Source organism: Cynocephalus volans, chromosome 15, assembly GCF_027409185.1.
Source record: "Cynocephalus volans isolate mCynVol1 chromosome 15, mCynVol1.pri, whole genome shotgun sequence".
Classification (NCBI taxonomy): Eukaryota; Metazoa; Chordata; class Mammalia; order Dermoptera; family Cynocephalidae; genus Cynocephalus; species Cynocephalus volans.
In genome coordinates this window covers 58,867,593-58,880,864 of record NC_084474.1, presented here as the reverse complement: position 1 = coordinate 58,880,864, position 13,272 = coordinate 58,867,593, and the positions used below count along the sequence as shown (strand labels likewise).

General features: G+C 38.9%; 1 pseudogene; it reads right to left on the bottom strand.

Moving 5' to 3' along the window:
- Nucleotides 1-2,889: 2,889 nt before the first annotated feature.
- LOC134364251 (small nucleolar RNA SNORA42/SNORA80 family) lies at nucleotides 2,890-2,995 on the bottom strand (annotated as a pseudogene).
- Nucleotides 2,996-13,272: the final 10,277 nt, after the last annotated feature.

Here is a 13,272-nt window from a genome sequence, read left to right as displayed (position 1 = left end):
TGTGGATTGAACGCCCCCCCCAAACTCATTTGTTTAATCCCCACTGTAACTTTTGAGGGTAATTGAAAGATCAGGCCTTGAAGAGGTGATTAGATTGTGAGGACCATGCCCTAATGAATGGATTAATAATGGTGATCATGGGCGTGGTTCTGAGAGCTTTAAAAGGAGAGCACGTGAGAGTCTTTCTCTCTCTGCTCTGCCATTCTGCCATGTGAGACCTCTGCATCATGTGACACCACCACAAAGGTCTTCACCAGATGTGTTCCCTAGACTTTGGACTTCTCTGCCTCTGGAACTGTAAGCAATAAATTTCTAGGCATTTTATTACAAGGAACAGAAATGGACTAATATAGTCATTTAGCTAGTATTCAAATCCATGTCTATTTGGCTCCAAAATCTATGTATGTTATACATTATTCTGCTATTCTTTTTGTCCATGGCTCCCTTTCAATCTTCCCCATGAAATGATACTATGGCAAAACACAAGTTATATCTGATTTTCTACGTAGTTTGTTTAGAAATAAAGAATTGGAAGGAACCCTAGAAATAATCTGATTAAACATCTGATCTCAGGTGAATTTATGGCATTTCCCTGCAAGGCTCAGAGGCGATGATATTACCACTGAAAACTGCAATCTGGTAGATTCTTTTTGCTACAGAGTATATCATTTTTTAATGTTGAAAGGAGTATGGTGATGTTTTTAGCTCAGAATTCTTTTTGTCTTAGTCATAGAAACCACATTCCATCCTCAGATTTTCTATTTGGATTTTTAGCAATTTAGAAAAGCCTTCAGTTCAATGGCATTGTTTAGCTTTGGTTTTCAAAAACTTCAGAAACACAGATAAATTAGTCAGGAATCTTTTGATTGCAAGTGACAGAAATACAGTGGAAACTGGCTTAAGCAAAACAATACATTCAATGACTCCTGTGACTAAATAGTCCTGAGGCAGTGTGGCTTTAGGCACAATTTGGCTCTAAATAAGTTTTCTCCATATATTGGCAAGATGACCACCAGCACTTCTAGGCTTATGTTCTACCAGTTTAATGATCATGGCAGGAGAAAGTCTCTTTCATAATAATTACGGCAAAAGTCTTAGGGTTGAACTTCAATGGATCAGTTTACTGTTGAACTAAATGCCATGACCAGCAACTGAAAAATGCTGATTGGCTGGACTTGGATCAGCTGCTACTCATGTGGACTCAGTATTGGAGTGGGGGGAGAGTCCAAAGGAAAATTAAGATACAGTTTTCTAGAGAAAGAAAAGTAGATTTTGACCAGACAAAAATAGCTGGTGTTCCCCTGCATGGCTCTTACTTTTACTATTTGTTATACCCTTGGTTTTTTTGTTTGCTGTTAACATAATCCATGATTGTTAACAATCATAGAAATTCAGAAAGCACTTTCTTGAGAAGTACATTCTTATTCTTGGGACATTAGGATCAATTCAGTCAAGAAGTACTTGGTATGGAACATACCTTCAGACAATAAATGCTCAGTTATAAACACTGATGTTGCCAAGCTCTGAATGGTTCCCTACATCTATGGCCCCATAAAGGATAGGCTCAACCCCTTCTTATCTGAAAACCAAACCAGTCCACTAGGCAAAAGTATTTCCAGGAGTGTGCATTCAATGCTCTGAAATTTAGCATCAGAGTCTGGTTGTGGCCTTGCCTCCTTTCTGCCCTGTATCTTAGCTTAGGTATGCTTGACTGAGGAGCATTTTGAGACTTTATAAAAATAGGTCAATAGGCAGGAGACAGACCAGGATAAAGTATCAGAGGGAGAGAGGGACTTGAAGAGATATCCAAGATGGGATAATTTAACAAGTAAGTTCAACAATAGGGAATTCCAGGCACTGATGTTACCTGAAGTCAGGCAAACGGCAGCCTCAAGATTTCCTATCATTTTTCTAATGAACCACCCAGCAGAAGACATTGGTAGGAGGTTCCAGGAAAGGGAACTAAGATTTAGATATAGTCCCAATTCCAATGAGGCAACTGGAGTGCTAGGCAGGAAGACAAGGTAAACATGGCAGGCTAGAGACTAGATTTACAACTGTCAACTCATTACGCTACACCTGCTAATGTACACTTTGTCACAGGAAAAATTCAGCAGTCTTCAAAATGCTACGCTGCATGTGTATAACAAACATTGTGTATATTGCATGTACTATATACTAAGCCAAGTCTTTGATATACAATACAGATAAAGAAACTGAGACCAATGAAGATTAAATAGCTTCTACCAGGTCAAAGATTAGTAACTATCAGGGCCAGGCTTTGAAAGCAGATCTCTCTGACTTACAGAGCTAGAGCTTCTCCCATGGATTCATGGTTCCCTGCTGCCCCATCCTGTGACTGGGTCCTTACTACTTTTCATTAAATATCCTAGATGCCAACCTCCTGCCTATTGCCTTCCTGAGTCTCCAAATATCCTCTGTTCCTTAATTCCCCCTTATTGGCCTCAGCCTTCGGTCTCCCTAGTGCTACTTGCTCTGACTACAATTGTTCTACTAAATGAACCTCCTCATTCCATGACCCATGCCTGGACCAGTTTTTCTTCTAGAATTTCCAGGGTTTGCTCTCTTGCTCACTCTCACCTGCATGGGCTTTCGAGATTCTAATATCTCCCAGCCTATCCTCTTTTGCTGACTTTAGTGAAATTAACCTTCATCAAGTTCCAAGACAATTGTCATAATCTTCTGTTGATTAATGGATATGTATACCAACAGAAGAAAAAAGTCTTTAAGCTTTCTCCTAGCAAAAAGCTTCAACTTTAGGCTTTTGATTTGTAAACTCTAAGAGTGAGTGCAGTGTAAAAACATGAAATTGTGGGCTATGCAATTTTTCCTTTTCTTTTCTTTTTTCTTCTTTTTCTTTTTTGCTCCCACTGTGTAACCCACTTCAGTGCTAGTAGCCTACAGGCACAAAAGCCAGGCAATGGTTAGGGGCCACAGTTTGCTCTGGAATGGAGCACTATGATGTGACCTATGCTATTTAAAAGTATATTTTGTTATCAAGAAAGTCTCCAAGGGATGAGAATTGCTGCAGCTACTGTGGAGAGTAGCCTGGCAATAGAAATAAATTTGACATACACGTGGACTTTAACCTTTCAGTCCTGCTTCCTGGGATAGAGACAAAAGCTGCAGCGCCTAAGGGTACACACACGTGTATGTTTGTTATAGCACTGGGGAAATTGGCAAAAACTTACAACAACCTCATAGGAGAGAAGGTGAATAAACCATGGTACATTAGAACTAAAAATGCAGCCATTTAAAAGAATGAGATAGACCATGGTTTGATAAAGCTCAGAACTGGAATAACCCATAATCACCTCTTGGCAATAACTATCAGCACTTTAGGAATGATAGTAGCTTGCAAAGGATTTCAGCATAGGGCTAGCATAGGCCTCAGTTTATATGCAATTCCCCAAGACTAGGGAATCAAGAAGGCACCTCAAAGGCAAGAGAGACTGACAAAACATGAATTGAAGAATTGATCTGCTCTAATTTGTACTGAAAAAAAACTTCACAAACTTTAGCACTTTATTGCTCATAATAGAACAACAAATTACATGAGACACACCTAAATGTAACTGCACATACCTGTTGATTGCAGGATGTTCTGACTCCACATTAGAGTAGTGAGGTTCTAGGCAGAGTTCTAAGCATGACTGTTAGAAAGGGAGTAACATGATGTGATTCATAATTTAGAAAGTACCCTTTAACAGTAGCAAAGAGAACAATATCTACCCTGTCCTAGTCCCAGCCTGACACACCAACCACAAGGTACATATTCACTGACCAACAGACACGAGACATGGACCATCCCTGTGTGTTCCTCACCTAATCTCATCCTGACCTAGGTCTACCCAACTCCAAATTCTTAGTTCACCCTCCAACTATGACTCTATCCTTGGCCTTTGGACTTTGATATTTGGACCCTCCAACATTTGACTCTCCACGTTCTCCAACAGACTGATTTCAACATGCCTGTTTACTCCCTACATTTCTAGGCCACCTTGGGCAGGACAGTCTGTGACAGTCTTGTCTTCTTATACTCAATACTCACCATTGGCCTTGATGGGAATTCCAACTGGGCCAGTCTCAGACCCTCCCTAAGGAAATGATTGGGAATGATAAGTTAGAAACAGCAGAAACCGGAGGCAAAAAAAAAAAAAAAAAAAACCTCAGAAAATTGGTGAGAGTAAATTACAAGAATTCAGATGAGAGACAATGGGGAACAAACTAAACTCGGAAATGTAACACTACATGAAAAAGGTCTGAGTTGACAATAACTAATTCTGTGCTAAGAGAGGAATTGTGAAAAGTTTACTGATGTTGCTAACTAAAGCAAATACATACCACATACACATAGAATAAATAACATAAGTCAAATTTTTGGTATTAACTTTAATCCCTCCACACTTGGAAATTTATTGGACAAAAACATTAGCCATGCATGCTTTTAAAATATTATTCTGAAATACTCTTCTTTTATCTTGCTTGCTCCCATTAGAAAGCACAATTTCTGGTTTCAGGGCTTTTACAGTCATTGTATGCAATTGCTGAAAGTTGAAACTCTAAGCACAGCATCTTAGGAGTCACAAATCAACCTCAGTATGTTTTATAGGGTAATTTTTTCTTTCAGCTCAAATTTCATTTTAAAAGGTATCATAACTTGATGGGTGTTGTGCTTGGTGGCAATAAAGACACCAGTATCTTATTTGCAGCATGCTTCTCACTTTTACGGAACCCTCTTGGTCCCTATTTACATTTCTGTTCCTTGCTTGGCTTCCGTATGCATTTCAGTATACTGTCTCTCATATTGTTTTCACAGCTATACCTATATATCCTCTAGCTGCTACTAATCACGCCTAGGCAATATGAGGTTTAAACTGGTTTCATGCTTCTCCAAAGTTTGAAGCATCTGAAAAATCTTTCACCCAGCTCAGTTAGTTTGTAAATCACCTGACTGCACAGGATTGCACATGTTTCTAATCAAGACTCTAATCACATCATATTACATACAAATATTCAGGATCACAATTGTTTATATTACTTATCTTCAGACATAATCTATTTTTTTAAAACCCTCAATGTTTTACTTCTCTCTACTTGGGGGAAAAAAATGTAGCAGCACTAATAGCATTTTTAATTTGGATGAGGATGGGATGGACACTGTTTACAAAGGCAATTACTCTACTGTCCCAGTGTTAAGGGCTGAATGTTTGTGTCTCCCCAAAATTTATATATTAAAGTCCTGAACCTCAATGTGATGATATTTGGAAGTGGGGTCTTCGGGAGGTAATCGGAATTAGATTAGGTCATGAGAATGGGAATCTCATGATGGGGTTGATGCCCTTAGAAGAAGAGGTAGATATCTCTTTCTCTCTCTCTCTCTCCACCACCCTCGTTACACACATATGTAGGAAAGTCCATGTGAGCACACAGCAAGAAGGCAGTGGTCTACAGCCAGAACTGTGAGAAATAAGTGTGGTGTTTAAGTCACCCAGTCTATGGTATTTTGTTACAGCAGCCCCAGCTGACTAAGACATCAGTAACAAATATAACAATCATAAAAATCAAACTTAATAAACTGTAGTTGCACACCTAATGGCTAGTCATCAGCCCCTTAATTTCCCTGTATGCATAACTAGTCATGTTGTTTATTCATTGGTGACTCTGAATGAAATGGGCTGCATTAAGACGACCATCTGCTCTGTTTGATTTGTTAAATGGAATTAAGACAAGAAACAGCATGTTTATAGCCAGTATGACAAACTTATGTATCAGAAGGTAAATGATTTTCCATTTGGGAGAACTGAACAGAATATTCTCCAAGGATGTATTTTAAATTAATGTTTGTTTCTTAACAATTCAAGTTGGATTTTTCATTTGGATAGTTTTGTCTCCAATGAACTTAAAGCTGAATATTCACACTTTTATGACATGAACATTGAATTGTTGCATTTTATCCTTCTTCCATGCTTCATCTGTGATAAGAAGCAACAAACATTATATAAACATTTCAAGGCCAATTAGATTGTTCAATAATTATTTTTACTTTCTGTTCTGTATAGACTATTGATGGTGTCTTGTTCACAGAGCTTCCCGCTGATTATGGCATTAGAGGATTCTTTGATTTTTTCACGGCAGGAATAAGGCTGTTCCCAATATTTACCATAAATGGTCGTCCTCCTGCAAGCTCTTTAAATGGATTGTCAGTAGTCATTCTGGCAGAGGTAGAACTTAAAAGCATTAGGAGCTAACTGGAAATAGCTGCTTTGCTATCCAAACAATGTAGACCTCTCAGAATCAAAACAACACCAGACAAGATGTGCTGTCGTTCACAATGCGTTCTTCTGTGAGAACTGAGAAATTCTTAGTTGCTTTACGTTTTTTAAGATTAATTTGGTTTTATTTCTTGACTACTTATAATTTTTCCAGAGCTTTAAAAATTATGTCTTTTTCCACTTTTGTGGGTAATTCCCTATTACTGCCTGCAAGGGTAATCAAATTATTTTTTATCACTTCTTCCAGGTCATTAAAAAGGATATCCAGTGTAAGTGGCCTCATAATAATAATTATACAACCTCTTCCTCCCTCAATTCGCAACAGGACCGTCTTTCATTATGTTTTATGTGCTCTTGCTCTGCCTCCAACCATTCTCCACACAAGAGTTCAGAGCAAACTTTCTAACAACCCTTTATTACCCTCCCATTATACTTAGGAGCAAATCCAAAATCTTTAAACCATAAGAAAGGCCCTCCATGAGTATATTAATCAGGACTCTCCAGAGAGACAGAACCACTAGGATATGTATATAAATGTATGAGACGGGATTTACTAGGGGAATTGGCTCACGCAATGGTGAAGGCTGAGGAGCCCCATGATAGGCTGGTAGTCTGCAAAGTGGCTCAGTCCAAGTCTGGAAGCCTCAGAACCAGTGAAGCAAATGGTGCCATTGATGAGTGCCCTGAAACTCCAAATCTGAAGTCTTGAATACTGATATCCACAGACAGGAGAGCGGAGCATATCCCAGCTCCAGTGGATGAGAGCGATTTACCTTTTCCTCCGTTTTTGTTCTCTCCAGACCCCCAGCGTGTTGGATGGTTCCCACCCATACTGGGGGCAGATCTTTCCCACCCAGCCCACTCAGGCCCACAACGTAATCTCTTCTGGAAAACACCCTCATGGACACACCCAAAAAGATAGCTTTACCAAGTTTCTAGGTTATTCCTTAATCTAATCAAGTTGACACCTAGAATTAACCATCACAATGAGCTTACCCTTACCTAACTCTCCAACTTCATCTTTAATCCGTTTCTCTTTATTTGCTAGCTAGTTTAGGTACCTTGGCTATCTTTTAGTTTTTCAATCATGACATAGTCCAATTTACCTGAGGGCCTTTACACATACATGGGGAATGGGAACTGTATCCTGAAGCTTAAGGTTTATGAACTTTATATTAACTTTTTCCTCTTCCCTCTGAACTTTCTCCTGACATGTAACACAATTTAGATAATTATTTGCTGTCTCCCCAATTTGACTGTGAGCTCCACGAGGGCAGGCCTGGGTTTGTCATGTTTACACTATATCCTCTTCTACAGGTCACAGGTACTCAATGAATATTTATGAAATGAACAATTGAATGAGGGAATGAATACATTTTTTAATAATAAGCTTACATCTGAATCATTTAGCATTATTCTGCATTTTCAGAAAAAAGGAAGAAAACATTGCTTTGATTGTAGTAGTGGCAAAAGTCTCACTTCAGAGAATGATAGCTCTTTCTCCTTTTCAGTCATCTCAGTGGAAAGAGCCCCCCCAAATTGGCAATATATAAAGAACAGGTTTGTGCCACAAAACCAGAATAATATTTCCACCATGTGTGAAATCTTCAAATTTTGGACATTTCCTAAGCAGACTGTCTAGTTCTCCCAATTTCCTGCCCATATACATGATAGGTTCCATTAGATTATCTTTCATTTCTCGTCAAGTTGTGAGGGACATAACAGTTTGTACAATCTTTAGGCATAAAAATTCTATTGAGTAAAACAAGACTATATCCAGCAATATGTTGGATACAACCAGCTGGTTATTGGGGAAAAAGAAGTATAACCTGTAGTATTTGCTGATTCCTGTGATGTAAATAATCCCACCATGGCCAATTTCAAACTGTTTAATAACTGGCTTATGAAATCCTGAAAACTTAACAATTGCCTCTTGCAAGACTACATAAGCACCTCTAGCATACCTCTGGCTGCATGATTTCACAAAAGTATTTTTGCAATTTTCACACATATGCATAATTCCATAGGATATAGAATAAATAAGTTAAATTCACTTTTAAAATATATGCTCTGAGTAACATAATATGGAAGAAAACAGAAAAGTAACATGCAGGTACAAAGAATGTATTCTGTTGATTTACTGTGATAAAGTTTATTTTGTAATCATTTGATTTCTTTATCCTATTTCCATCTAGAATCTGCCTCAAAGCAGTTTCACAGTTTAGACCCCAATTGCTCCACTACATTCTAAACTTTTAAGTTGTCAGATTGCTAGTGTTAAATACCACAGTAATACTTTCCTCCTAGTTGCTAGGAACCACAGTCGCTTACCATTCTCTAGTTTCCCCCACTTATGTCTGCTATAACTCTCTCATATATGAGCATATATGAGTGTTTACCATGAGCCATTCACTGGGCTGATAGGCTCTGGGGTTTCAGACAGACACAACGCCAAGCGTCAAGAAGCTCACAGCCTGGTGAAGAGTTGGACAAGGACAGTTTCAGGCAGAACATCCTAGAATAGATGTTAACCACAGGGGCTTAGAATTTACAGCATAATGTGAATGTAACTCAGCCAGCAATGAAAAAGGCAACATTAAAGTTTGGACTTGAAGGATGAGTAGGAATTGGCCGTGGAAGGGAGGAGAAAGGCATGCTGAGGAGAAAAGAAGAGCGAGTGCAAAATGATGTGAGGGCAAGTTACAGCTAGGACTGAAGTGACTGAAGCAGAGTATAAGAGGAGGTGGGAGGAGTCCTGAGGCTGCAGGGGCCAGTGGGGAGCAGCAGCAGGGGTTCCTATAGATCCTCTTGTGACATGCAAAGGAACTTGGTTCTGATATTGAAGACAATCCATCAGGAAGCATGCAAGGCTCTGAAGTTGGCGAGTGATAAGACTGATGCTTTAGAAAGATTATTCAGACACTGGATTGAAGTGGGGTGAGAAGAAAGTGAGAGATCATCTGCTGGAGCAATGACTTCAGTCCAGTAATCAACCCTCCTGCCATTACTGTTTTCCTCTGAGTTTTCTGATCATCTGAATTCACCGCAATTGCCAAGTGATTCTTTTTATATTGAAGAAAAATGGTGCCACTCTGTTGTCTTCTTTCGACCCTAAATCTTGTTTAGGTCCACTTTTTCTAAAAGCAGTACTCAAGATGAGTCACCATTTTGCATTATAAACTTAAGGGAGGAAAAAGGCAAAGGCTTAACAAAGTAAAAGGATCAGATGCCCAGCACAAATGGAAGTTTGACCAAAGGAGTATTATAGCTATTGTGGTTATCTATTGCTACATCATGAATCACCCCAAATTTAGTGGTATCAAATGACAAGTCATCATTATTATCTCTCATGGTTCAGAGGGTTGACTAGATTCAGCTGTGTGGTTCCAGCCTCTTAAAACGGTGACTGGGGTGGAGGCACCTCAAAGGCGTCACTACATGTCCTGTAGTTGTTGCTGGCTGTTGGGTGAGAATCAGTGGGGGCTGTTGACTAGGCCTCTCTATGTGGCCTAGGCTTCCTCAGAGCATAGTGCTGAATTCCAAGGTTGGTGTCACAGAGACAAAGTTAGGCCTTTTCTAACCTACCCCAGTTATTCACATAGTCCCTTCTACCACATTCCATTCTGTAGAAGTGAGTCACTATGGCCAGTTCGTTCACAAAGGAAGAAAATGAGAGTCCACCTCTTGATGGGAGAAGTGTCAAAGAATTTGCAGACATGTTTTAAAACTGTCACAATCGCTTTCGTGTTTTTGACCAATACTAGAAATATACATTTTCATTTTGGTGCACCAAGCAGAAAGTAGCAAAATATAACTGTAATCAACAATTTCTAGAATACATTGAAAGGGATTAAAACCTCCTAAATATGCCCTGTGATAAAGATTCAGCTCTTAAGAGACTTGACTGAAGGATATATACATAAGCAAAACCTGAGACCAGGTCATGAGCATCCCTGTCAAGAAGCAAATGTCTCTGTGGCAGTAAGAAGAGAATCGAAGACTGTTCCTTCAGCACTGTGGGGTAAGGACTAATTTCATTTTCCAAGGGGAGAAGACTCTGAAGACTGATACCAGAATTACTTTACTTTGATTTATATATTTACATATATATATATGTATAGAAAGTTAAAAATAGTTGTCATTACAGTAATTCTCAAAAAATGTTTTATACCTTCAAAAGGTGATAAAGAACACTTCTAGCTATTATGTATATTAGATACCTGGATCCCAGAGTGGACAAAACTAGGTAAGAAGTTTCCCTGACAGAATTTTCTCTTAACGAGATTTATTTCTGTCCAGGTATGATACACTTTACTCATCTACTTTATAAGATGAGGAATATTTGAAATTCACACATCTTCCAAGTAGGTTAGACTAATGTAATTTTCAATACCTAAAACACCAAGTCAGTATGTTGTCTCTCAAGGCAAATGAAGAAAGTTTTCCAAGAATAAGAAAGTGATTAACTGGGTAAAAGGCTGCTAGGAAAGTAAGAATTAAATATTGGTTTGACAAAACTGAGGTTGTTGGTAACCATAGTAGCACTAAAAAGATCAGTTTCTTAAAGTAGAAGAACAAAAGCCTGATTAAAGTTGGCTGGGGGAAGACTGCAAAGGAAGAGACAAGTATAAAGAGTTTTTCAAAGGGTTTTGTTAAAAGGGGAGCGGAGATATGGGGCAGGAATAAGGGATTTAGAGATCTGTTTTAAGACTGGAGATAATACAACATATTTTTTTTTTTGCTGAAGGGAATGATCCAATTGACAGAGAGAATTTGATGATGCAGGAGATGAGAGTGGGGTGGAGGGGGAATAATTTTGGTGCAAAGTTCTTGGGTGAATAGAGGTGATAGGACCTAGTACACGGAATAATTGCCCTACCTACATGAAACAAGGTTTGTTCCATGGTAACGGGAGGAAAGGCACAGGGATATGGATTTAGGTGGTTCTGATGTGGGCGGACCCCTAAGCACATTTTGAGAAAGACTAATTTATATAAACATTTCTTATAAAAGGAAGGAGAATGGATTCATTCCTGTGCCAACAAGAGATGTGACGAGAACAAAATGACTGCAATAGGCTGGTCCACTTTAGTGCAGCCTGGGCTGTCAACATCACCCCTACAATGGAGATGCAGTACAGAATCAGGAAGGGGTACAGTGAGGTGTTGCTCCCACCACTCTTATTCTATAGACAGCACACTCCAGCTCTCTGCCCACTGTCACCTCCTACCAAATCCCTTCCCACTTGTTCCAGGCCAGCAATGCTTAACATTCTTATGTTCACTGACTGAACTGAAGCTCTAATGAAAGTCCAAACCTTCTTCCCAGAAAAAAAAGTATGCATTCCCTAGAACTTTTCGGTTGTAAGCCACAGAACCATCTTTGGCTTACACAAACAAAAATAAGTTTTGAAAGTATATGGGGGGTACGACGGTTAATTTTTGTGTATCAACTTTTCTAGGTCCTGGTACCCAGATATTTGGTCAAACACTTTTCTAGAGGTTCCTGTGGAGATATTTTTTGGATGAGATTAACATTTGAGTAAAGCAGATTGCCCTCTGTAATGTGGGTGCGCCTCAGGCAATCAGTTGAAAACCTTAAGAAAAAGACTACCCTCCCCCAAGAGAAAGGAAATTTGCCAGCGTACTACTTTCAGCTTTGAACTCTAGCATCAACTCTTCCTCCGGTCCCCAGTCTGCTGGCCAAACTCCACCCACAATCACATGAGTCAATTTCTTAAAATCCCTCTCTCTTCGTGTGTGTGTGTGTGTGTGTGTGTGTGTGTGTGTGTGTGTGTGTGTGTGTGTGTGTGTGTGTGTGTGTGTGTTCTGTTTCTCTGGAAAACTCTGACTAATACAGAGGCGTTCACAGATTAAAAAAAAAAAAGAGGGAAGCTGAAAAATTGACTAAAAGAAAAAACAGGAATCAAGTAATTCTAAAGGCTTTCAGTTATAGGAATTGCTCAGAGCACCTCTGCTAGAATGAATAAACTCCAAATGATTTCAGTCTTGAATTACTTGATTTACTATTTAAATTCCAAATTGTAGCTGTTCAATTAGCTTAACATGGGTCATATGCCTAGACCTGGGCTAATGAAGCACAGAGAACTTTCCTTAATAGCCTGCCAGTGTGTATCCAGTAAGAAGTTATGCTCCAAAAGAAAATTAGGGTGATGCTATTACTAAAATAATGTGGAATGCAGCATAATAGAGTACCAAAAAATATCTAATGTTTCAACTACATGTAAATACTAAATGTTACTTTTAAATTTTGGAAGGTTCACAGATACTCTGAAACCTCTACATGTGTCTTCTGGGATTCTTGGCTCCTACCAGTTCAGGACCCCTAGTATAAACATAACTACTGTATATTCTTTGTTATTACCTCACTGACTGCATAGATTATTGGGTTATTCTGGGAAAGGAAAAAAAACTGGTGGCTTCTCTTTGCCATTTCCCCCCCAATCCCCAAGTCTCAGGAGGTTGGGTTGTTCACACCTTCCTGAAGGAGAAAGATGGCATTAAACTGTTGGCAAGAGTTTACTATAGTCCTTTATGATACAGAAAAAGAGCTGAAGGTCTAAAACAAGAGGACCTGGGTTTGAATCCCGTTCCTACCACCACAAATGAAGAGACCTTGAGTTTGAGACCCTCTTTGAGCTTCAGGTCTTGTCCTTAAATTTCCCTGCTTATCTCAACAAATATTGTGAGGTTCACGTAATTGCCTTAGAATATATTTTGTAAACTATGAAGTTATAGACAAGTTTTAGATATAACCCCTATATCTATATAGATACATAGATTGACAGATGATGAAAGAAAGAAAGACACAAAGAAAGAAACAAAGAAGATAGATAACTTCAGTGGTTGTCAAGCCTGGTTAATAACAGAAACATCTGGTTATCTTTTTAAAACTCAGGCGCTCAATTTCTTTCCTAAACCTACTAAATCAAAGTCTTCAGGGGTGGTGATGTATA